Below are 25,049 nucleotides of genomic sequence, written 5' to 3'. Positions count from 1 at the left end.
AAAAATGTCAAGAGAAGGATTTCATTGACAAATTCCAAAGAAATGTGATGTTACCCATTCAAGAGAACAAATCTTTCTGCCACACACTACTTATGTTACCTTAGACAAGTTATTAAAATATTATGATCAATCTGGTCCCTCGTTACTGCTCCCAGGGGAAAAAAAAAAGGAGGACTGGAAAATGTAGTAAGGGTGGAAACTGACATGATTTGTAAACATTTTAGTGACATCATTTATTCTATGCTAACCACAGGACTCATGTAATAATTAATGGAAATTTCAGGTGAAGCTCAAGGGAGTGAATTTTAACACACATTTTAATATAAAAAATACTAAAATGATCATATGTGGGACTAGTCTCATGATATATATAATTTTAGTCCTTGATGAAGAGAGAAGGAAATTAACTGATTAATTTGGATATCTCAAATGAAGGCCTTAGTAAACAATTATTTTATAGATTGTTTATTATAAAATGTTTTTAGTTGTATAAATTTTTTATTAGTAAAAATTATGAAGTTTGACAATGCCAGATGTTAAAGAGACTGTGAATTAAAATATCCTCTTTAAGAAACAATTTGGCATGATCTTGTAAGTCTAAACATTCACATAACCTATAAACCACAAATCAATTCTTAAGAACACAACAGGAGAAATTCTTGCACATCTGTAAATAAGATGGGCATAAAAGTGTTCATAATAGCACTGTTTCTAATAGGAAAAAACAAGGGAATACTCCTCCAAAAGGTAGTTGGTAGAGATTTCCCAGAAGTATTTTGAATTAAATAAGCAAATATCAGAAGTTTACATAAAGCATATCTTTTTTAAAAAGATCAAAAAAATAAGCAATATCATATTTAAGGAAACATATATGTGGTAAAATTATTTTTAAAGCAATATGAAAAATCCACTATTTTTCTAGCAATATCAAAAGTTTCCTCTTAAATGTCCAGGATGTAGGGATGAGAAGGAAGTGGAGGAATAGTATAGGGGAGGAACAAATAGGTAAATAAATGTAAGGTATTGTTAACATTCTAGTTCACAAACATTCATGAACAATGAACAAATAAAAAAATAAGTAAAACGTTGGTCATCATCTGTATGATTCCAACTTTGCTGTCCTGCAAAAAGCAAAACTGTGAAGGCATTAAAAAATCAGTGATTGCCAGCAGGGAGAAGGAAAGGAGGAGAGATGAATACACAAAAGTACAGAGGCTTTTAGAGCAGTGAAAGTATTCTGTATGATACTATAATGGTGGGTACATGGCATTATGGGTTTGTCCAAAGACATAGAATGTACATCAACAAGAGTGAACCCTGGTGTAAACTATGGACTTTGAGTGATAATGATGTGTCAGTGTAGATTTCTCAGTTGTGACAAGTGTACCACTCTGATGAGGTAGGTTGATAGGGAGGCTGTGCATGTGTGGCCGTAGGGAGTGTCATGGGAGCTCTTTGAAATTTCCTCTCAATTGGGCTGTGAACCTAAAACTGCTTTAAAAAATAAAGTCTATTTAAAAGGAAGGAAAAAAAATGAGTCATCCTATACCAAGAGGTGTGATAATACATATTTAACCTTGTATTAAGATGAATTCAATTTTGAGTAACCTACCTCCATTTTTTAAAAATCAGCAGAATAATTTACTAAATTATAAATTGAAAAATAAAATCATATGGTTATCTGAAAAATGCAGAAAAAAATTAAATCATTTTTTATGAAAGAAAAAAACACTTGGCCAACTAGGAATAGATGAGAACATCTTTTATATTGTAATTATTATGGTATCATACAGTTTAACTCAAACTTAAGTTTGAAATATTTATGTCATTCCCTTTAAACTCATGAAGGAGACACTATCACTACATCTATTAAACATTATATTTTATGTCCAATTCAGTAATTTAAGACAAACAAAATAATTCATATATATAAGGGTAGGAAAGAAATAAACATGTTTATATAAAAATATCAAATCCTCTCAAAACTATAGATAGCAAACTCTATTTTCCCAGAAATGGAATCAAAATTATGGAAATTTGATATGTGAATGAAGTGACAAAGGAATAAAAAATAACTCGCTGCCCCATACCATGGACATGTATCAATTCCACTTCAACTTAATAATCTGAATTTGAAAAGAGAAACTTTAAAATACTTGGAAGAATATAAGTACAGACAAGAGAGGGAATCTTAACCAAGGTCCAAATAGGACAGATCTAGAAAGGAAAATATGAATAAATTTAACAACATTATAATAATAACATTTTTGCATAAAATGTATTATTAAACATCAAAATAAAAGCTGAAGACTTAGCAAAGATATTTACAATGAATACAATAACAGAACATTAATTTCCAAAATATATAGAATAATCACTAAGATCAATAAAGGCAAATGGCCCAAAAGAAAGGGAGCAAGCAATGAAGAAGTTCATAATTTAAAAAAAAAGATTATAAATGTAGTAGGAAAGGAAATAAAAATCAAACCACAGTTAGATACTTACATCTAGCAAATTGAAAAATAAAAAATAAAAGCTGACAGTTTCTGCTGCTGCCAAGAATGTTGAGTAATTGAACCTGTTTTCCACAGATCTAGAGAGTATACCAGTCTGGAGAGCAGTTTGGCAAGATTCAGTAAATTTTAACAACGTGCATAAAGAAATTCTCGGAAGACGGCAATGTGACATAGGTTTTTAATCTCTTTGATTCCCTTTGTATAGAACAGACAGTGTAAAAAGGAAAACATAACCCATTCCCCCAAAATTTATGGACAACATCAAAAATAAAAACTAACTGAAAATGTATCCCCATGAACCCCAAAATACAGTGGATGGAGAGAAATCACCTACAGCTTTAAGGCATCCATTATATCAGCAGGGAGAAGAAAAGTGCATCTGCCAGAGCTGAGAACATAAATAAAGTCAAAGGTACTCACTAAAGAGCACAGAAGGCCAATCATTGGAGAATAGTAGCTGAAGCTGGAAGAGCTTTGCCCATCCACAAATAATCGAAAGGGTTCTGAAGCAAGATATGAAGGAGCTTGTATTTGTTATCTACTGTTGCAAAGCAAATTACCATGATCTTAGTAGGTTAAAATAACATACATTTATTATCTCACAGTTTCTGTGTGTCAGGAGCCTGGGGGATATAACTAAGATGCGTCCTTCACTTAAAGGTCTCAGAAGGCTGCTATCAAGATGTTGGCTGGTCAGTCTACATCCTCATCTGAAGCCTCTACTGGGAAAGAATTATTTCTAAGCTTACTAAAGTTGTTGACAAAATCCATTTATTTGCAGGTTTAACACTGAGTACCCTAGCTTCTTACTGGCTGTCTCCTGGAATATACCCTAACTTCCTTGTAAAGTGGACCTCTAGGAATGGCCTCTTACTTCTTCAAAACCAGGTAGGGCAGAGGCTCTAGAGCAAGTCAGCTAGTAAGATGGAGTTCTAAATGTAACATTATCACAAGGAATGGCATCTCCTTTTTTCTATAGACTACTGATTAGAAAAAAATTACAGTTCTGGGCTTCCCTGGTTGCGCAGTGGTTAAGGATCCACCCGCCAATACAGGGGACATGGGTTCGAGCCCTGGTCCAGGAAGATCCCACATGCCGCAGAGCAACTAAGCGCATGCACCACAACTACTGAGCCTGCGCTCTAGAGCCCGCGAGCCTCAACTTCTGAAACCCCTGTGCCTAGAGCCCATGCTTCACAACAAGAGAAGCCACTGAAATGAGAAGCCCACGCACCGCAAAGAAGAGTAGACCCCACTCGCCACAGCTAGAGAAAGCCCGCGCGCAGCAATGAAGACTCAATGCAGCTAACAATAAATAAATAAATAATTTAATTAATTAATTAATTATTTTAAAAACTCAGTTCCTCCCACACTCACAGGGAAAGGATTACACAAGGGTATGACACTGTGCGATGGGGATTGTCATAGGCCACATGCCCTCTCTGTCCATGACAGGGCTAAAGCAAAATAGCCAGTGTAGCTATTTTCAAGATCAAAGCCCCATACTGAAAAAAAAACCTGAGCAATATTGATTTCAAATTTGGGACATATAAAGAAAATAGAAATAAAGAAAAAAAAATAAGCAGCAAAGTATCACAATCAAATTTCACTTGAAGTCATTGTAAGACAAAAGACCATAAGGAGCTAAATAATATCCTTACAGGAAAGTTTTTGAATTACTGAAAAATTTATGCATAAAACAGGTGAAAAGTATAAACTAATATTTTAAAATTACCTAAAAGTAATTAAAAAATGATAAAATATATCAAAGAAAAACATTGCATTATAATTAGATAAATGGCAAACACTGTGATAAAACTCAGGAATGAATAAGATATAAAATAGTAAAAAAAATATTTTAGAGTGGAGACAAAGCTAGAAAGAAAATAAACACTATAGATGCTGATTTAAAAAGCAAAATGTTGAAAAGAGTATATTTTTAAGAAATGAATAGAATTGAAGACATTCAAAGAGTATGAGAAAGAAATTAGTACAGGAAAGATATATATCATAATGCAAAGGAAGAAATCCAAAAGAAATGTATCATAATCCCTAGTATGTATACACTCAGTAACATAACTTCAACTGCATGAAGCAGCAATTGACAAAACTAAAAGGAGACATTTTAAAATGTACAGTGAGACTAGGAGACCTTAATATACTTATCACAATAGCAATTAGAATATCAGACAAAAACCTCAGTAAGAATATAGATTGTAATTAACAATGTCAATAATTGATATACATAACGTAATTCAATTTACATTATTGGGATGTATAAAACTGCATATTAAAAAATAACTGATTATTTTTAGTTGAATATTGAAAACTTAGCAAAATCTATATTATAGGCAATAAAGATAGCCTCCAAAATTTTCAAATTATTTAATTCAGAGTACTGTTTATGACAAAATTGAATTAAGCTAGAATACAATAACAAGATAGCTAGGGAATTTGCATTTAATTTGAAACTAAATAAAGGGCTTCTAAATTTATGCATCAAAGAACTAAAACTGAAAATTTAAGTTTGAGGTGAATTTTAAGTGAAAGAAAATAAAACTACATGTATTATAATGTGGGAAGCAGCTAAAGGCATACTTAGAAAAAAAATTTAGTTACATTCACTGTTAGAAAAGGAGAAAGGCTAAATGTCAGGGATTTAAAGCTTCCACTCTGGAATGGAAATTAAAATCTAACAAATGTAGATAAAAATTAATAATAAAAGAGCAAAAGTAAATAAAATAGGAAAAATAATTTTAATAGAGAAAATGAAAAATCAAATACCCCTAGCAAGGTTAAGCAAAATAAAATAAGAAAATATACAAATTGTCAATAACAGGAATGTAAAGGACATCTCACTACAGATCCTACAGACATCAGTAGGATAAGAGGATATTAAAAATTTTATACCAATACATTTGAGAATTTGGGTGAAATAGACAAGTACCCAGAAAAATACAAGTGACAAAACAAACAGAAAATCTTACTAGTTGTATATCTATTAAAGAAAGAAAAACTGTTATTTAAAATCTTTCCCATAGAGAAATCTCTAGACTAAAATAGCTTCACCAGTGAATTAGTTCAAACATCTGCGGGAAAAGTAACACTAATCTTACAGCTTTAGAAATAGAGGAAATATTTTCCCTTTTTATAAGGAAAGTACAACCTTGATTTCAAAACCATAAAAGTATCTTAAGAGAACATGATCTTAGAGAACAATATTCCCCATGGATATAGATGTAAGAATGCTTAAGAAAATAAATAAGTTAAATCAAGCAATATATTTAAAAAGACATATCACACAACATGATTCTAAAAATGACTAGTATCCTTAACATATAAGTATATTCTATAAACAAACAAAACAAATAGAAAAGTTAATAGAATACATGCCAAAGACTAGAACAGAATATTGCATAAAAGGGTACCTCCGATAGGTCAATAAACACACGAGATACCAGTATACACCCAGCAGAATGGTTAAAATGGAAAAAAAAAATACCAAGCGTTGATGAGGATGCAGAGAAATTTCAATTCTTATAAAGTAGGAGCATAATATTGGCAAAACCACTTGGAAAATTCTGTAACAGTGTTGACTAAAGCCAAATATAAACATACACTGTGATACAGCAATTATATTTCTCAATGTATGTATAACAGAAAGGCATTCATGTGTTCACCCAAAGATGTGAATTTTCAGAACAGTATTTATAATGGGTGCTATATGCAAACTATCCAAATAGTAAATGTCTACAACTGTGGAATTGATAAATTATGTGAAGTATAGTCACACACCAAAATAGCATAAAACAGGAAAGAACAATCTATAATTCAGCACTCAACAATATGGCTGAATCTCACAAATACAAAATGTAGGAAGACAGAAAAGAGTTTAAGCTGTATTCATCCATTTATATAAAGTAATTCAGAGTATTAGAAATCAGGAACAGTGGCTACCTTTGAGGGAGTTGTGCCTGGAATAGAAACATGAGGGGAACTTCTTTGTTCCTGGCAATGTTTTGTTTCTTGATCTAGATGTGAAATACACTGTTCATTTTATGAATTTGCAGTAGTTGTACACCTATGCTAACTTCTCTGTTCTATATTATTTGTCATTAAAAAGCTAAAGAAATGGCCAGTGTCTGCACAGTGAATGCAGCCTGTTGGTCACCTGGCCTATGCAAATAGAAGGAAAATACAAGCCAACGTAATTTTCAAATATCTGCTGAATTCAGAATTCTTTCAGTAAACTGAGTTCACATTATAAGTTACCCCAGTTCTGATTGACTATCCTATATTTAAATCTCCAATATAAAACTCATGCTCATTACTAAAATTGATTAATAATTGTTGTGATGATTACATAAGAAAACATATATAAATCCCTTAGTCCAATGTTTGGAACATACGAAATATAGTGTCTGCCCCATAGAGTTTATTTTATTCCCAACTTAAAGAGGTTTGCAATCATTTGTGTAAACTGAAAATCCATGGTACATAGACAATTTTAACATACACACAATTAAATATCCTTGGAAGCCATCACAGAGCTTTGATGTCAGCTCCCTGGATGCTCCCCATATACTCTAGCTTGCTCAATTCATTTTGCCCTTTAAAATTTAATGAGAATTGGCTTGAATTCTCATATGTAGCCAACGTTTCTGAATTCTTACTTTTACTGAGTTGCCCATGCCCACTCTTCATATTTTAACTTTCCTGTATATTTTAACATACTAGATATTTCACTTCTCCCTTTGTTCCTAACATACCACTAATTCAATGATAAAAACTTCATAATACTTAGGTATAAGCAATCCAAAATTCAGAGTTTGTAAGACTCTATAATGTTGTTCTGTAGTTGGAATAGAGTTTTAAATGTTAGCAAGGGCCTGATTTGATTTGGAGAGGATGGAACACTGACAAGTAGCCATAAAGCTTCCCATGAAATAATCAGGAATATTGATTCATAAAAAAGTCCTACATAGGAGCAACAAAATGAAGACATAGGATTAGATGAGTTTTACTTTAGAGTTTAGCAAGATATAAAAAAAATAGAGATAGTTAAGTATAGACTTTGCAGGTTGTGAAAAGCCCTACAGAATATAAGTAGACAAAGATAGCCTCAAAAATTGTAGACAGAGACTTGTCTTCTGGGTCCTGAGCTTCTTCACATGTGGACCATTTCTCCTTGGTGGCACATTTTCCTCTGCCTATTTTCTGTCTCCGCCTCCTGTCAATCTCAGTATTATCAAGCTCTCATCAATGCCATCCATACAATTAGATTTTACCTCACATGCAGATAAAAACTACTTAGAGGATTAATCTCCCAGGACTATTTGCATTTTGCAATGTATTAACTCTTTTAATGGGTGATACTCTAAAGGTGAAAATATTCACTATGGACAGTGATAGAAGAAAGTGTCAGCACCCTAAAAAGTAGATAATATAATCAATAACCTATTCTGAATACAAAGACCAGGATGGCCCTCAATAGAAAGTTTATGTAAGAACTTATGCATTAGAAATTAGTTACAAAACTTTAATAAGAAACCAAAGCATTATTTGTTATACGTTGAATTGTGTTCCCCCCCTGCCAAATTCCTATGTTGTCTTAAGCAGCAGTACTTCAGAATGTGAACTTATTTGGAAATAGGGTTGTTGCAGTTGTAATCTATTATCTTAAAATGAAGTCATTACATGGGTCTGATCCAGTATGACTGGGGTCCTTGTGTAAATGACAAATTTAGACATAGAGATGACACTGACACAGAGAAAACTTCATGTGAAGATGGCAATTATTCTGGCACAAGCATTGGGACTACCAGAAGCTGGGAGAGAGGCCTGGAACAGATCCTTCCCTGGCAAATTCAAAGGGAGCAGGACCCTGCCAAACACCTTGATCTTGGACTTCTAAGCCTCCAAAACTGTGAGACAATACATTTCTCTTGTTTAATCACTTAGTTTGTGGTACAGTAGTCTCCCCTTATCAACAGTTTTGCTTTCCGTGTTTCACTTACATACAGCCAGTTGCAGTCCAAAAATATTAAATGGAACATTTCACAAATAAACAATTTATAAGTTTTAAATTTTGTGCTGTTCTGAGTAATATGATGAAATCTCACACCATCCCACTCCTTGCTGCTCGGGATCCCCAACCGTCAGCATCTGTCTGCTCCTGACATGCAACCGTCAACATCAACCATTACTCATCAACATCGTCATGGCTCGATGATCCAGAATCACCCAAAGTGGATGATCCTCCTTCTGACATGTCGTCAGAAGGTCAGTAGTAGCCTAACATTACGCATGATACCTAAATCATTCACCTCATTTCATCTCATTATGGAGGCATTTTATCATTTCACATCAACACAAGAAGAAGGGTGAATATAGTACAATGAGATATTTTGAGAGAGTGCGAGAAAGACCACATTCATATAACTTTTATTACAGTATATTGCTATAATTATTCTAATTTATTATTAATGTTAATCTCTTAGTGTATCTAATTTATAAATTAAACATCATCATAAGTATGTACAGATAGGAAAAAAAATAATATATACAGGGTTCAGTACTATTTACAGTTTCAGGCATCCACTGGGATCTTGGAACTTATCCCCTGCAGATAAGGGACCACTATACTTTGTTACAGTAGGTTTAGCTGTAATATAGTATTTTATTTTCAAATTAACTTTTTTTTTTTTCACACCCACACACTGTATTTTATTTTTACAAGAGATAAATAGACTGACACCAAGCATTGTACATGGATGACCACAACAAATGCAACAATGATTGCAAATTAACTTCTATGTAAACTTTATTCAAAGGCTAGAAGATAGGAGTAGGTGTGTAAGGGATTGAGAAGACATCCTCACATATAAGACTGTTACTCTATTCTACATGGAAAAGGGCTTCAAAATGAATTTTCTCTCTGGGAAAAGAACTAATTGTGATGTTGTCTTTTCTCACTCTTTTGATGTATGAGATATGCATCAAGACCAAGATTGAAAAATGTCATAAGCTAATGTATCTCTTATGGAAACAAATAATGAATGCACATAATTAGATAAGGAAGGATTACATATCGTCTAGTAGACTGAGAAAGGCTATCACATCAAAAGACTTGTAACCCCTACAGCAGATAAAAGATTCAATTCTAGGGAAATCTAGATAGATAGAGGCCATTGGCACAGATAGGCTTAGAGCTAACTAAAAAGTCATTAGGTTAGGTGTTTCTGTATTATCAGTGCGGGGGGAGGGAGATGAATGGGAATATACTAAATGATAAGTAATATAACTGTAACCTTAATAGTGTTAATGACTGTTTGTCATGGAAATGCTCAGTATGTGTGGGTAAATATCAATTATAAAGCATTGGAATTAAATGATTTAAGAAGTAAGTAGCAGATTTTACCTTCAGATTAATGTTTTTAGATTTAATTTAATCTTTATAAGTTGATTACATACCATGCTACTATTAAACAGTGTGACATGATTATAGAAATTGGAAGAAGCCAGGTACATACCATAAGGAGATATATTTTTAGAGAATTTTATTGGGGGAGACATTTCAAATGGATTTTTTTTTTAAAGAAAAGTGTCTGGAAAGAAAAGAAACGTAAAGAGAAAATTAAGAGATTGTAATCTCAAATTTTAAAAAAAGCTGCTAAATTGAGTGGTACCATATAAGACTTTGAATTTAGAATACTCATATTAGGTTCACACACAACTTAGATGATTGCCTACTATAATGCTGAAAGTAGATCACAGAGGAGCACAACATAAGCATCAAAGAGTAATAGCAAGGGATCACAAATGGAAAGGTTGCTCATATATTCAGTCCACATAAGATGGATCTGACATATATAAGATGAAAAAAACTTTTGATGGGGTATGGATAAATGGAATTTTACTAGCTTCATATGCCATGTTTAGTAAATACTATTTTTATACGTTTTTATATATTTTTACTTATAGGTATGAGTTTAAGAGTTCTTATTCTGCAGTTTAGTTATCCCTACAAGTACTAGGGTATGAGGAGAAATGCGGTATAAGATGCTAAAATGACAAGATGCTATGTAAATAGAAATGTTGAACAATTTGGAGTGAGAATTTTTAAATCAAAATTTTGTAATTATCATGCATTTTCTAAATAAATAAGTTTGTTTAATAAAAAAATTCTGTAATCTATAACTCTGCATGCTACATCTATAAAAAGTTAATGATGCCTTAAATCTTGAAGAGAGAACCTGAATTCATTATGTTTTTTAATGGTGGTATAAGCTCTCCTGGGTTTAAGGGGTAGTGTGTTGGGAGTTGAAACGTTATTAAATTACTGTCTTTATGCCTAGCCCATTGTGGTGTATTTCTGTTTGTTCCCCACAAAATCCATTCTCTCCTTCTCCCATACCAAAATATTTTAAATGCATATGACTTCCAAGTTAAAAAAGGTATTCCCTAACCTTCCTCCCAACTAGGCATGGCCATGTGACTAAGTGGAATCAATGGAATATGAGTGGAGTGAGGTAGACTACTTCTCTATTATTTTGTTTAAAGAATTTGTTTGTTCTCCATTTCTATTCCAATTCACTAAAATGTTTATGTGATGATTGAGGTTAACACCTCATTTGCTGTGAGAAAACAAGAGAAAGAAATATCAGAGCAACTATAACTTAATAAATTGCTCTTAGGAGTATAATATTGGCAAAACCACTTTGGAGAACTTTGCAGACGTTGTGGAACAGGGCCAATTCACACCTCTTATCCTCTCTCCTGAAAGGCAAATGCCAAATCGCTGTAGTATACTGGGGACTCTTTCATACCAGATTAGTTTTGTACCCTAAGTCATATCACTTGTAAATTGGTTAAAATAAAAATAAATTAAAAATAATATTTCATAGGACAAAAAAATGGGCTAATTATATAATAGAAACCAAACAGCATATGACATGTTAAGCTGGACTCTATTGTCTGGGCAACAACCTCAACTCTATTATTTTTCTATGTTATTAGTGAAACGTTTGGTTAAAACATTAAATACATATGAACATATAAAGTGTGAGGCATCAAAATTGTAAATCTATTTCCTAAGAAGAAATGAAACCTCCAATGTGTTGGACCTGAGAACTCAAAGCAGTAATGTGATAACAAAAATATTAAGTGCTTTAACATTGTAGACAGCAGAACTGGTCTGTAGGTCCATATCTGAGTGTCTCAACTGGTGTCATTATTGGAGCTAAAAGTTGTTATGCAGTGTCTCTTTCATCCTCTTAGTTTTCAGTCCAAAGTGTGCCCAGATTTCCTGGTTTGGGCCAGGTAATCATAGAAAATATTTTAAAGATATTTGACAATTTTAATCTGTAACTTCTGCAGTAATTCAGCTACTTCTGGGTATAGAGTATCTCTCATTTATGTTTAGAAGCAGCCAAATTGTATTAAGTATGCTTCATTAATGATTCATTCAACATGAGGCATTAATTAAGCACCTTATAAATTCATATTAATTGAGAAAAAACAGTAATTATAATGATAATGAGCTCTTCTCCAAGTAGTTCAAGCCATGTCTCCAATATTTTCAGATGTATCAAATATAAGATTTATTTTGGGAATAAGCTGTTTTTTCTCCTTGTTTACATCCTATCATCATACCTGGAAATATATCAAAACATAAATTGCTTTTTCTGCACAGAAAGACTAAGTAAAGATGAATGTATTGCCCATTTCAAATGTTATGACCCCCTCCCAATCTGCACATTCACTCCTTTGTGAACTCCTATGGATGCTTTTGCATGGGTGGGATTATTTCAGATGTTATCTTTAAATAATGTTTCTTCCTCTGCAGTCCCCACATTCAAATGCATTTGTGGAATCCAGCCATGCATATAAACAACAATTTTTCAAATCCCTGAATCCAAAAAAAAAAAAGAAAAGAAAAAAAAACCCCCACATTTTCTGGCTATTCCTTAGCACAATGTTCAACTGAAGTGCTATTATAATCATCTAATTAAATGATAGCCAAAGCACAGAAGAAAATTATTGTCCGCTGACAACAAGAAACAAACACAAAAACAAATGTAAATAAGTGAAAGAGAACAGCTGTGGAACATGTGTAAATACATGTATCTTTTTTTTTAAAGAATATAATTGCAAATCATAGAGACTCTGAATTTGAAATAGCTGTTCACTCTATTCTTCTTTAAATGCTTTTATTCTCTTGTCCAAAGGGACAGAAAATTCTCTCAATTTTTCTCTCTCATTGCTGCTCCCTCTCCTTCTCCATCCCTGTCTCTTCTTCCCTCAACACTCCTAAGTATTGGAGTATCTCAGAACTCGTTTCTCAGACCCTTTCTTTTTTTCTTTCTTTACTTGCTCTCTAGGCTATTTTGGGCTTGAAATGTCATCTGTACACTGATGTCTTTTAAATTAACATCTCCATCAATGACCTCTCTCCTAAACGGTAGAATCTATATCCAGCTACCTAGTTGCTATGGAGGTTCCTTGGTTACTAATAAACAACTCAAATTTAACATATTCCAAGCAAATTAGTAATTTCTATCTCTTCCTTTAACCTGTTCCTGCCCTTTCTTAGAACGGTAAATGGCACTTCCATTATCTCATTTTCTCAAGCCTAAAACTTTATTTTATTTTTTTATTTTTTATTGAAGTATAATTGATGTACAATGTTGTGTTAATTTCAGGTGTGCAGCAAAGTAATATATCGGAATGCATATAAGATTATTTCTAAATCAAGGCTGTGTCTTCTGATATAAGTAGTTTAGAATTTTCCATCACCTAAGAGGATTCTGGAAAATCATGAGATTTGCCCAAGTTTTTATCTAGGGGCAGTGGAGGTACCTGCAGAATAATTTTAAAGAATGTCATAGAATAAAAATGTTCTGCTATGAATACATTCCATGGGTTTTAATTGTTTGTACATAACTCTTAGAGGCAGAGATCAAAACTTGAATAATCAGGCATTCCTTGTTTGATTATTACATCATGATGAATATCTTCTGAAAATAATAGACTAGCTGGTGATTTTCAACCCCATCAGTCACTTTCTCCAGAGAAATATACATATGAGATGCAAAAAAGGAGACTCAGTGGTGTGGTGCTAAGAGAGACAATGGAGAAATCAAAAAATAGTTACAGTTATTAGCAAGCAGAATACGTGCAGTAGAGAGAGATGAGAGCTGGTAATAGCATGTAACAAACCTGAAAACTCTGGAATCGCTCTGTATCTAATAGATTAAATGGCAATAGATTCCTTTAAAGTTTTGAATACCTGATTTCTTTTTGGAAAACAGTTGTCTTTGTGTTCTGGATAACAAAGAACAATAATTACTGTCAGAAGACCCAGGGTATGTTACCAAGGAGGATATTTTTGTGTTTCTTCACCATGCTGTGTTTCCTTAATATCAGCTCTCATCTCTAGACATAATCTCCAGAGATGGCCCAGTTTTCTTAAATTTTATGTACAGAATTTAACTGCTTACTGATAACCAATATATAACCAACATACTTATGTTGGTTATCAATTTTTTTCTACTCTCTACATACACACCTTTAGCTGATGATAGCTGCATCATCAATATATGATCATTTATTAACAATTTACATTTTGATTAACATTTAAATTATTTCCAGTTCCTGTGTCATTATCAACAATTATTCATGGATACTTTTATGTAAAGGTTTGTACCTGTCACTTTTTTATGATGTATATCTGTATATTGTATTACTCAAAAAAAGATTCTCACAGATAATTGGATCAATTTATACACACTCTAGTAGATTCTTAATCTCTAAAGACCTTTGTTTCTTGGGTGTCAACTGGGTAATGCTCAGTATGAAAATTATATAAATGATATTCTGTAATGAATGTGATGATATTTTTGGCCTGAAAATTCCATTTCAATCACTCTTTTGAGAAAATAAACTATATTTGTGTAAAATTTTAGGTAACTTTCATATTTCATAGTAACATTTTAAATATATATAAATGATTAGCTCATCTTTAACACATTTTTGGCAGAAATAATTTAAAAGTAATTATACAGAGTAATTTGAATGAAATTTCATTTACTTTTTAGGTACTAAAAATTAGAAACTTTTGAAAGAGTATCCTTAAAAAGTGTGCTGACTTGGAGGAATGTCATATATACACACAACTGTGCAAGTAATAGTCACACGAACAGCAAACAAAGTAATAGACACATAAAAATAAATCTTTTCTTTAACTGAATTCTTCAGTGACTAAGACATGTATAATATTTGCAAGTAGGCATTTTAAATACAGGCATACCTTGGAGATCTTGAGAGTTTGGCTCTAGACCACTGAAATAAAGCAAATAAAGCAAGTCACAGAACATTTTTGGTTTCCAAGTGCATATAAAAGTTATATTTATACTATACTGTAGTCTATTAAGTGTGCGATAGCATTATGTCTAAAAAACATACATACCTTAATTAAAAATTACTTCACTGCTAAAAAATACCAAAACAATTACAATAGCAACATCAAAGATCACTGATCATAGATCACCATAACAAATATAATCATGATGAAAAAGTTTCAAATATTGTGAGAATTACCAAATGTGACACAGAAACATGAAATGAGTAAATGCTGTTGGAAATATGGTGCTGTTATATTTGCTTGATGTGTGTGACAGACTTTCAATTTGTAAAAAGCACAATGTCTGCAAAGTGCAATAAAGAGAAGCACAATAAAATGAGGTATGCTTGTTATTAACTGTATATATTTCTCTTATAATTATTTATTAGCTTTTATATTAGGAATTTTTTTAGATGAGGGAAAAAAGATGTTAGAAGACTGATTTTGTACATCTTAAAGTATCTATTCATAGAAAAATATATTCCAGTATGAATCATAGACAAACACACAAGTGGATACAGACTTACATATATGACATCCAAAAGTAATCATTTTCTATTTTTTAAAGCTTTTTCTGGTAAAGTTGTAGGTTATGTAACTTAGAGAAGAGTTTAAAAGAAGTTGAGTTATTTAGCTGCAGTAAGTAGAGGTTTAATTATAATGTCGTGATACTGCCTAAATAGAAACCCCCTGGATTCTTTCTTTACCTAAAGTAAACGTATGACTCCAACAGCAGGAATTTTATTAGGATATGTGGAAGAACATTCTTGAAATATTTGTAAAATGAGCTTAATAAGCAGCTATTTTTAAGAAACTAGGCTTCTAGTAGGCTTCTATTGTATTAAAATAGGTTAAGTAATCTCTCTCAGAATGTGTGCGTGAGGGTAACTGAGGAGACTAAATTAAGTCCCCTAGCTTTCTAGTTCCTATGAGATCAGGGATTTTGCTCTCCTTTTACTAATCCATACAGACTACGGTTTGTTTCCTAAACCTTTTCCAGTGACTCGTCCTTCTTTCCTGCAGACAGGACCTTGATGCCATCAGTCTGAATCTCTGTGTGGTATTTGTTCCCAGATTCCCATTTGGAGCCCCCATCTCTTGTTCTACTTATTGGAAGCCTACCCATTGTAAATGTTTATTTCTTCTGGACACTGAAATCTGCATCGATATCTCGTAATTACCTGCAAGCACAGTGTCTAGATTCTGGGCTCTATCTTTATGTATAAACTTTGTCCAGTAACCTGGTGATGAATTATTGATAAGTATCTACCTCATGCTCATCAATATATCTAATTTCTAGTTGACCCATCCTATTACTTACTGAGTTCTAAGCCCCCTGTTCTGTTAGTTCCACTCCTTGTATTTTTGCAAGAAACTTGTAAGTAGACTGTTATTTAAATCATATCATGCGAGGAAATGTGTTTAGATAGTGAGAGCATGGAACAGGGGAAGCTGGAACACAGATAAAAGAAAGTGGAAAAACAATTCTGATGTCAAAAAAAAGGGGGGAACTAATCCATGCTTCCAGGAAAGTGGGGCACGTTAACAGGGAATAGAGATGTGCCTACCTCATGAAGCTGAGAAAGTAGTATCACCATAGTCCAACCCAAAGTTAGAGCCCTACCAAAATTTAAAATCAAAGTTTTTAAAATATTGATTTAAAAATCGACCTCAACTAACAGTGCAGGAGTTCTAGTAACAGTGTCTCAGAGAGAGTGAGGGTAGATAGATAGTGGAACTTTGACTTGTAGTTCCCATAATAAGTAGTCATGGACTGATAGAAGAGTGACCTGAGGACTTTCCTGACTACAGATAGTGCCAGCACTGGAATGATCAGAGGACTACCTCCATAACTGCAAAGCCAGAAGGTGCCTGGGAACATGGAAGAGAGAACAGTTTGTAAAACATCCAAGCAATTTGCATCCTTCTCTGAAATGACAATTTTGTTGGATTTGTAATTCCTAAGCTTATGAAAGTGGATGATAATATAAAGAAATCTAGAGAAATAAGTTTTTGATTTGCTTTGTTACCAAATTACACCCCAAACTAGGAGCCCTAGAAGCACCTGCTGCTGTGTGAACTGTGTGTTCATTCAGCCAATATGTATTGAGCATTTTCTAAGTGCATTACTTTTACATATCAAAATAGGAACTAAGTATAAAGAGGACTTGGTAGTAAACCAAAATGAAGGGAAGTCTAATACCTTCTGGTAAACATAGATTTTAGTTGCTTTTAATTGATTTCTCTCTTTCAATATAGAAACTTTGCCCAAAAGGTGTAGACACTAGAAAAATATGAAAGACTTAAGAAGGCCTTATTCATTTTCAAACTAGAATTTATTTTTGTTATGCTAAAATAAGATTGATATTTGGTAAAATTAAGCTAACTTCTTCCCTTCCTTCCCTTTTCCTTTCTTCTTGTCAAAAAGTGAGAAAAATGTAATATTAAAAAATATATATGTATAGGCATGGTCTTAGAATTAAAACAAAACTTAACATCTGTTTAAATATGATTATATTCTTGTTAGAAAGCAAATTTCAAATTATCGTTTCCACCAAAAGAGAAAGATAGCTTACTCATCAATATTTTAAATCATTCAATTTTATTTTTACTTCTTTTAACTAAATGAGCTCAAGTACAGCATCTTCTCCCCCGACTTCTCTAACTTTCATGCTATTTTATTTTTAATAAATTTATAAATTATTTCATTCTGTGAGGAAGTCGTCTACATTACAGATTTTTTTACGTGCCAGAAAATTGGTGCGGATGGTAAAGGAGAGAAGTAACAGGGTTTCCTAAGCAAACTTATGACTCTTCCAAGCCAATGAGTTGCCATGTACAGTGCTGGGTAGTTGCATGTAAGAAAGTGCTGGCTAGACAAGGAAGATTATATTAACTATCAATGAAAATAGTTAAGTTTTCAGAGTGAGCCAATAAAATTAGAATGATGGTGCTATAGTAAACTTTGGAGAGAGAGAAGGGGAACAGTATATAATAAGCATGATATGTTAGTCTAAATACCATATATATTTTAAAATTAATTTTTAAAGTTTTCTCAAAAATACCTTCATTTTAGTATATAGTAAAGCTTAACCCAAAGTGGTGAAACTTTGAAGTTTAATTCCTAATTTTTTTTTAGCTTTCAGAGGTACATTATACATGAAGTAAAATTCACCCTTTTGAACTGTAGAGTTCAATTCTTATCATTGTATATAATCATGTAACCTCTACCACAGACATGTTATAGAGGTTTCATTACCCTAAAAAGTTTTCCCCTGTCCCTTTGAAACTGATTCCGCCTGTAATGGGCTGAATGTTGAAGTCCTTTTTTTTTTTTTAACATCTTTATTGGAGTATAATTGCTTTACAATGGTGTGTTAGTTTCTGCTTTACAACAAAGTGAATCAGCTATACATATACATATACCCCCATATCTCTTCCCTCTTGCGTCTCCCTACCACACACCCTCCCTATCCCACCCCTCTAGGTAGTGACAAAGCACTGAGCTGATCTCCTTGTGCTATGTGGATGCTTCCCACTAGCTATCGATTTTACATTTGGTAGTGTATATATGTCCATGCCACTCTCTCACTTCATCCCAGCTTACCCATCCCCCTCGCTGTGTCCTCAAGTCCATTCTCTAGTAGGTTTGCATCTTTATTCCCAGCCTGCCCCTAGGTTCTTCATGACCATTTTTTTTTTTTTTTTTTTTTTTTAGATTCCATATATATGTGTTAGCATATGGTATTTGTTTTTCTCTTTCTGACTAACTTCACTCTGTATGACAGACTCTAGGTCCATCCACCTCACTACAAATAACTCAATTTCGTTTCTTTTTATGGCTGAGTAATATTCCATTGTAAATATGTGCCACATTTTCTTTATTCATTCATCTGTCGACAGGCACTTAGGTTGCTTCCATGTCCTGGCTATTGTAAATAGAGCTGCAATGAACATTGGGGTAAATGACTGTTTTTGAATTATGGTTTTCTCAGGGTATATGCCCATTAGTGGGGTTGCTGGGTCATATGGTAGTTCTATTTTTAGTTTTTTAAGGAACCTCCATACTGTTCTCCATAGTGGCTGTATCAATTTACATTCCCACCAACAGTGCAAGAGTGTTCCCTTTCCTCCACACCCTCTCCAGCATTTATTGTTTGTAGATTTTTTGATGATGGCCATTCTGACTGGTGTGAGGTGATACCTCATTGTAGTTTTGATTTTCAATTCTCTAATGATTAATGATGTTGAGCATTTTTTGTGTGTGTTTGTTGGCAATCTGTGTATCTTCTTTGGAGAAATGTCTATTTAGGTCTTCAGCCCATTTTTGGATTGGGTTGTTTCTTTTTTGATATTGAGCTGCATGAGCTGCTTGTAAATTTTGGAGATTAATCCTTTGTTAGTTGCTTCATTTGCAAGTATTTTCTCCCATTCTGAGGGTTGTCTTTTCGTCTTGTTTATGGTTTCCTTTGCTGTGCAAAAGGTTTTGAGTTTCATTAGGTCCCATTTGTTTATTTTTGTTTTTATTTCCATTTCTCTAGGAGGTGGGTCAAAAAGGATCTTGCTGTGATTTATGTCATAGAGTGTTCTGCCTATGTTTTCCTCTAAGATTTTTATAGTGTCTGTCCTTACATTTAGGTCTTCAATCCATTTTGAGTTTATTTTGTGTATGGTGTTAGGGAGTGTTCTAATTTCACTCTTTCACATGTATCTGTCCAGTTTTCCCAGCACCACTTATTGAAGAGTCTGTCTTTTCTCCATTGTATAGTCTTGCCTCCTTTATCAAATATAAGGTGACCATATGTATGTGGGTTTATCTCTGGGCTTTCTGTCCTGTTGCATTGATCTATATTTCTGTTTTTGTACCAGTACCATACTGTCTTGATTACTGTAGCTTTGTAGTATAGTCTGAAGTCAGGGAGCCTGATTCCTCCAGCTCGTTTTTCTTTCTCAAGATTGCTTTGGCTATTCGGGATCCATACAAATTGTGAAATTTTTTGTTCTAGTTCTGTGAAAAATGCCAGTGGTAGTTTGATAGGGATTGCATTGAATCTGTAGATCGCTTTGGGTAGTATAGTCATTTTCACAATTATGATTATTCTAATCCAAGGATATGGTATACCTCTCCATCTGTTGGTTGCATCTTTAATTTTTTTCATCAGTGTCTTATAGTTTTCTGCATACAAGTCTTTTGTCTCCTTAGGTAGGTTTATTCCTAGATATTTTATTCTTTTTGTTGCAGTGGTAAATGGGAGTGTTTCCTTAATTTCTCTTTCAGATTTTTCATCATCAGTGTATAGGAATGCAAGAGATTTCTGTTCATTAATTTTGTATCCTGCTACTTTACCAAATTCATTGATTAGCTTTAGTAGTTTTCTGGTAGCATCTTTAGGATTCTCTATGTATAGTATCATGTCATCTGCAAACAGTGAAAGCTTTACTCTTTATTTTCCGATTTGGATTCCTTTTATTTCTTTTTCTTCTCTGATTGCTGTGGCTAAAACTTCCAAAACAATGTTGAATAATAGTGGTGAGAGTGGGCAACAATGTCTTGTTCCTGATCTTAGTGGAAACGGTTTCAGTTTTTCAGCATTGAGGACAATGTTGGCTGTGGGTTTGTCATATATGGCCTTTATTATGTTGAGGTAAGTTCCCTCTGTGCCTACTTTTTGGAAGGTTTTTATCATAAATGGGTGGTGAATTTTGTTGAAAGCTTTTTCTGCATCTATTGAGATGATCATATGGTTTTTCTCCTTCAATTTGTTAATATGGTGTATCACGTTGATTGATTTGCATATATTGAAGACTCCTTGCATTCCTGGAATAAACCCCACTTGATCATGGTGTATGATCCTTTTAATGTGCTGTTGGGTTCTGTTTGCTAGTATTTTGTGGAGGATTTCTGCATCTATGTTCATCAGTGATATTGGCCTGTAGTTTTCTTTCTTTGTGACATCTTGTCTACTTTTGGTATCAGGGTGATGGTGGCCTCGTAGAATGAGTTTGGGAGTGTTCTTCCCTCTGCTATATTTTGGAAGAGTTTGAGAAGGATAGGTGTTAGCTCTTCTCTAAATGTTTGACAGAATTCACCTGTGAAGCCATCTGGTCCTGGGCTTTTGTTTGTTGGAGGATTTTTAATCACAGTTTCCATTTCAGTGCTTGTAATTGGTCTGTTTATATTTTCTATTATTTCCTGATTCAGTATCAGAAGATTGTGCTCTTCTAAGAATTTGTCCATTTCTTCCAGGTGGTCCATTTTATTGGCATATGGTTGCTTGTAGTAATCTCTCATGATCCTTTGTATTTCTGCAATGTCAGTTGTTACTTCTCCTTTTTCATTTCTAATTCTATTAATTTGAGTCTTCTCCCTTTTTTTCTTGATGAGTCTGGCTAATGGTTTATCAATTTTGTTTGTCTTCTTGAAGAACCACCTTTTAGTTTTATTGCTCTTTGCTGTTGTTTCCTTCATTTCTTTTTCATTTATTTCTGATCTGATTTTTATGATTTCTTTCCTGCTGCTAACTTCGGGGTTTTTTTTGTTCTTCTTTCTCTAATTGCTTTAGGTGTAAGGTTAGGTTGCTTATTTGTGATGTTTCTTGTTTATTAAGGTAGGATTGTATTGCTATAAACTTCCTCTGAGAACTGCTTTTGCTTTATCCCATAGGTTTTGAGTTGTCGTGTTTTCATTGCCATTTGTTTCTCAGTATTTTTTGATTTCCTCTTTGATTTTTTCAGTGATCTCTTGGTTATTAGGTAGTGTATTGTTTAGCCTCCATGTGTTTGTATTTTTTACAGAATTTTTCCTGTAATTGATATCTAGTCTTATAGCGCCGTAGTCGGAAAAGATACTTGATACGATTTCAATTTTCTTAAGTTTACCAAGGCTTGATTTGTGACCCAAGATATGATATATCCGGGAGAATGTTCCATGAGCATTTGAGAAGAAAGTATATTCTGTTGTTTTTGGATGGAATGTCCTATAAATATCAGTTAAGTCCATCTTGTTTAATGTATCATTTAAAGCTTGTGTTTCCTATTTATTTTCATTTTGGATGATACGTCTATTGGTGAAAGTGGGGTGTTAAAGTCCCCTGCTATGATTGTGTTACTGTCGCTTTACCCTTTTATGGCTGTTAACATTTGCCTTATGTACTGAGGTGCTCCTATGTTGGGTGCATAAATATTTGCAATTGTTTTATCTTCTTCTTGGATGATCCCTTGATCATTAAATAGTGTCCTTCTTTGTCTCTTGTAACAGTCTTTGTTTTAAAGTCTATTTTGTCTGATATGAGAATTGGTACTCCAGCTTTCTTTTGATTTCCATTTGCGTGGAATATCTTTTTCCATCCCCTCACTTTCAGTCTCTATGTGTCCCTATGTCTGAAGTAGATCTCTTGTAGACAGCATATATGTGGGTCTTGTTTTTGTATCCATTCACCCAGTCTGTGTCTTTTAGTTGGAGCATTTAATCCATTTACATTTAAGGTAATTATTGATATGTATATTCCTATTACCATTTTCTTAATTGTTTTGGATTTGTTATTGTAGGTCTTTTCCTTCTCTTGTGTTTCCTGCCTAGAGAAGTTCCTTTAGCGTTTGTTGTAAAGCTGGTTTGGTGGTGCTGAATTCTCTTGGCTCTTCCTGTCTATAAAGGTTTTAATTTCTCTGTCAAATCTGAATGAGATCCTTGCTTGGTAGAGTAATCTTGGTTGTAGATTTTTCCCTTTCATCACTTTCAATATGTCCTGCCACTCCCTTCTGGCTTACAGAGTTTGTGCTGAAAGATCAGCTGTTAACCTTATGGGGATTCCCTTGTATATTATTTGTTGTTTTTCCCTTGCTGCTTTTAATATTTTTTCTTTGTATTTAATTTTTGATAGTTTGATTAATATGTGTCTTGGCATGTTTCTCCTTGGATTTATCCTGTATGGGACTCTCTGTCCTTCCTGGACTTGATTGACTATTTCCTTTTCCATATTAGGGAAGCTTTCAACTATAATCTCTTCAAATTTTTTCTTAGTCCCTTTCTTTTTCTCTTCTTCTTCTGGGACCCCTATAATTCAAATGTTGGTGCATTTGATGTTGTCCCAGAGGTCTCTGAGGCTGTCCTTAATTCTTTTCATTCTTTTTTCTTTATTTTGCTCTGCAGTAGTTATTTCCAGTATTTTATCTTCCAGGTCACTTACCCGTTTTCTGCCTCAGTCATTCTGGTATTAATTCCTTCTAGAGAATTTTTAATTTCATTTATTGTGTTGTTCATCATTGTTTGTTTGCCCTTTAGTTCGTCTAGGTCCTTTTTAAATGTTGCTTGCATTTTCTCCATTCTATTTCCAAGATTTTGGATCATCTTTACTATCATTATTCTGAATTCTTTTTCAGGTGGACTGCCTATTTCCTCTTCATTTGTTTGGTCTGGTGGGTTTTTACCTTGCTCCTTCATCTGCTGTATGTTTCTGTCTTCTCATTTTGCTTAACTTACTGTGTTTGGGGTCTCCTTTTCGCAGGCTGCAGTTTCGTATTTCCCGTTGTTTTTGGTGTCTGCCCCCAGTGGGTAAGGTTGGTCCAGTGGGTTGTGTAGGCTTCCTGGTGGAGGGGACTAGTGCCTGTGTTCTGGTGGATGAGGCTGGATCTTGTCTTTTGGTGGGCAGGTCCCCATACAGTGGTGTGTTTTGAGGTGTCTGTGACCTTATTATGATTTTAGGCAGCCTTTCTGCTAGTGTGTGGGGTTGTGTTCCTGTCTTGCTAGTTGTTTGGCACAGGGTGTCCAGCACTGTAGCTTGCTGGTCGTTGAGTGGAGCTGGGTCTTGGTGTTGAGATGGAGATCTCTGGGAGATTTTCACTGTTTGATATTACATGGAGCTTGGAGGTCTCTTGTGGACCAATGTCCTGAACTCAGCTGTCCCACCTCAGAGGCAGAGTCCTGACACCAGGCTGGAGCACGAAGACCCTGTCATCCACACGGCTCAGAATAAAAGGGAGAAAAAGAGAAAGAAAGAAAGAAAAAAATAGTAATAAAATAAATTAATTACAATAAAAAATAATTATTAGAAAGAAAAGAACAACCAAACCAAAAAACAAATCCACCAATGATAACAAGTACTAAAAACTATACTAAAAACAAGAAAACAAAACAAAAAAGGACAGACAGAACCCAGGACAAATGGTAAAAGCAAAGCTATACAGCTAAAAAAAGAGAACAAGGAAAAAAATATATATATCGTTGCTCCCAAAGTCCACCGACTCAATTTGGGATGATTCGTTGTCTCCTCAGGTATTCCATAGATGCCAGGTACATCAAGTTGAATGTGGAGATTTAATCCACCGCTCCTTAGGCTACTGGGAGAGATTTCCCTTTCTCTTCTTTGTTCGAACAGCTCCTGGCATTCAGCTTTGGATTTTGCCCTGCCTTGCCTGTAGGTTGCCTGAGGGCATCTGTTCTTTGCTTAGACAGGATGGGGTTAAAGTAGCAGCTGATTAGGGGGCTCTGGCTCACTCAGGCCACAGGGAGGGAGGGGTACAGAATGTGGGGTGAGCCTGCGGTGGCAGAGGCTGCTGTGACTTTGCAACAGCCTGAGGCGTCCATGTGTTCTCCCGGGGAAGTTGTCCCTGGATCACGGGGCCCTGGCAGTGGTGTGCTACACAGGCTCCCGGGAGGGGAGGTGTGGATAGTGACCTGTGCTTGCACACAGGCTTCTTGGTGGCTGCAGCAGCGGCCTTAGCGTCTCATGCCCGTCTCTGGGGTCCACGCTGATAGCCGCGGCTGGCGCCCATCTCTGGATCTCATTTAGGTGGTGCTCTGAATCCCTTCTCCTTGCACACCATGAAACAAAGAGGCAAGAAATATTGTCTTGCTTCTTAGGCAGGTTCACACTTTTTCCTGGACTCCCTCCCGGCTAGCTGTGGCATACTAGCCCCCTTCAGGCTGCATTCACGCAGCCAACCCCAGTCCTCTCCCTGGGATCTGACCTCCGAAGCTGGAGCCTCAGCTCCCAGCCCCCACCCGCCCCAGCGGGTGAGCAGACAAGCCTCTCAGGCTGGTGAGTGCTGGTCGGCAGCCATCCTCTGTGCAGGAATCTCTCCGCTTTGCCCTCTGCACCCCTGTTGCTGTGCTCTCCTCTGTGGCTCCGAAG

Source organism: Balaenoptera ricei, chromosome 10, assembly GCF_028023285.1.
Source record: "Balaenoptera ricei isolate mBalRic1 chromosome 10, mBalRic1.hap2, whole genome shotgun sequence".
NCBI lineage: Eukaryota > Metazoa > Chordata > Mammalia > Artiodactyla > Balaenopteridae > Balaenoptera > Balaenoptera ricei.
The sequence above is the reverse complement of the archived record's forward strand: the minus strand, read 5'-3'. Positions refer to the sequence as shown.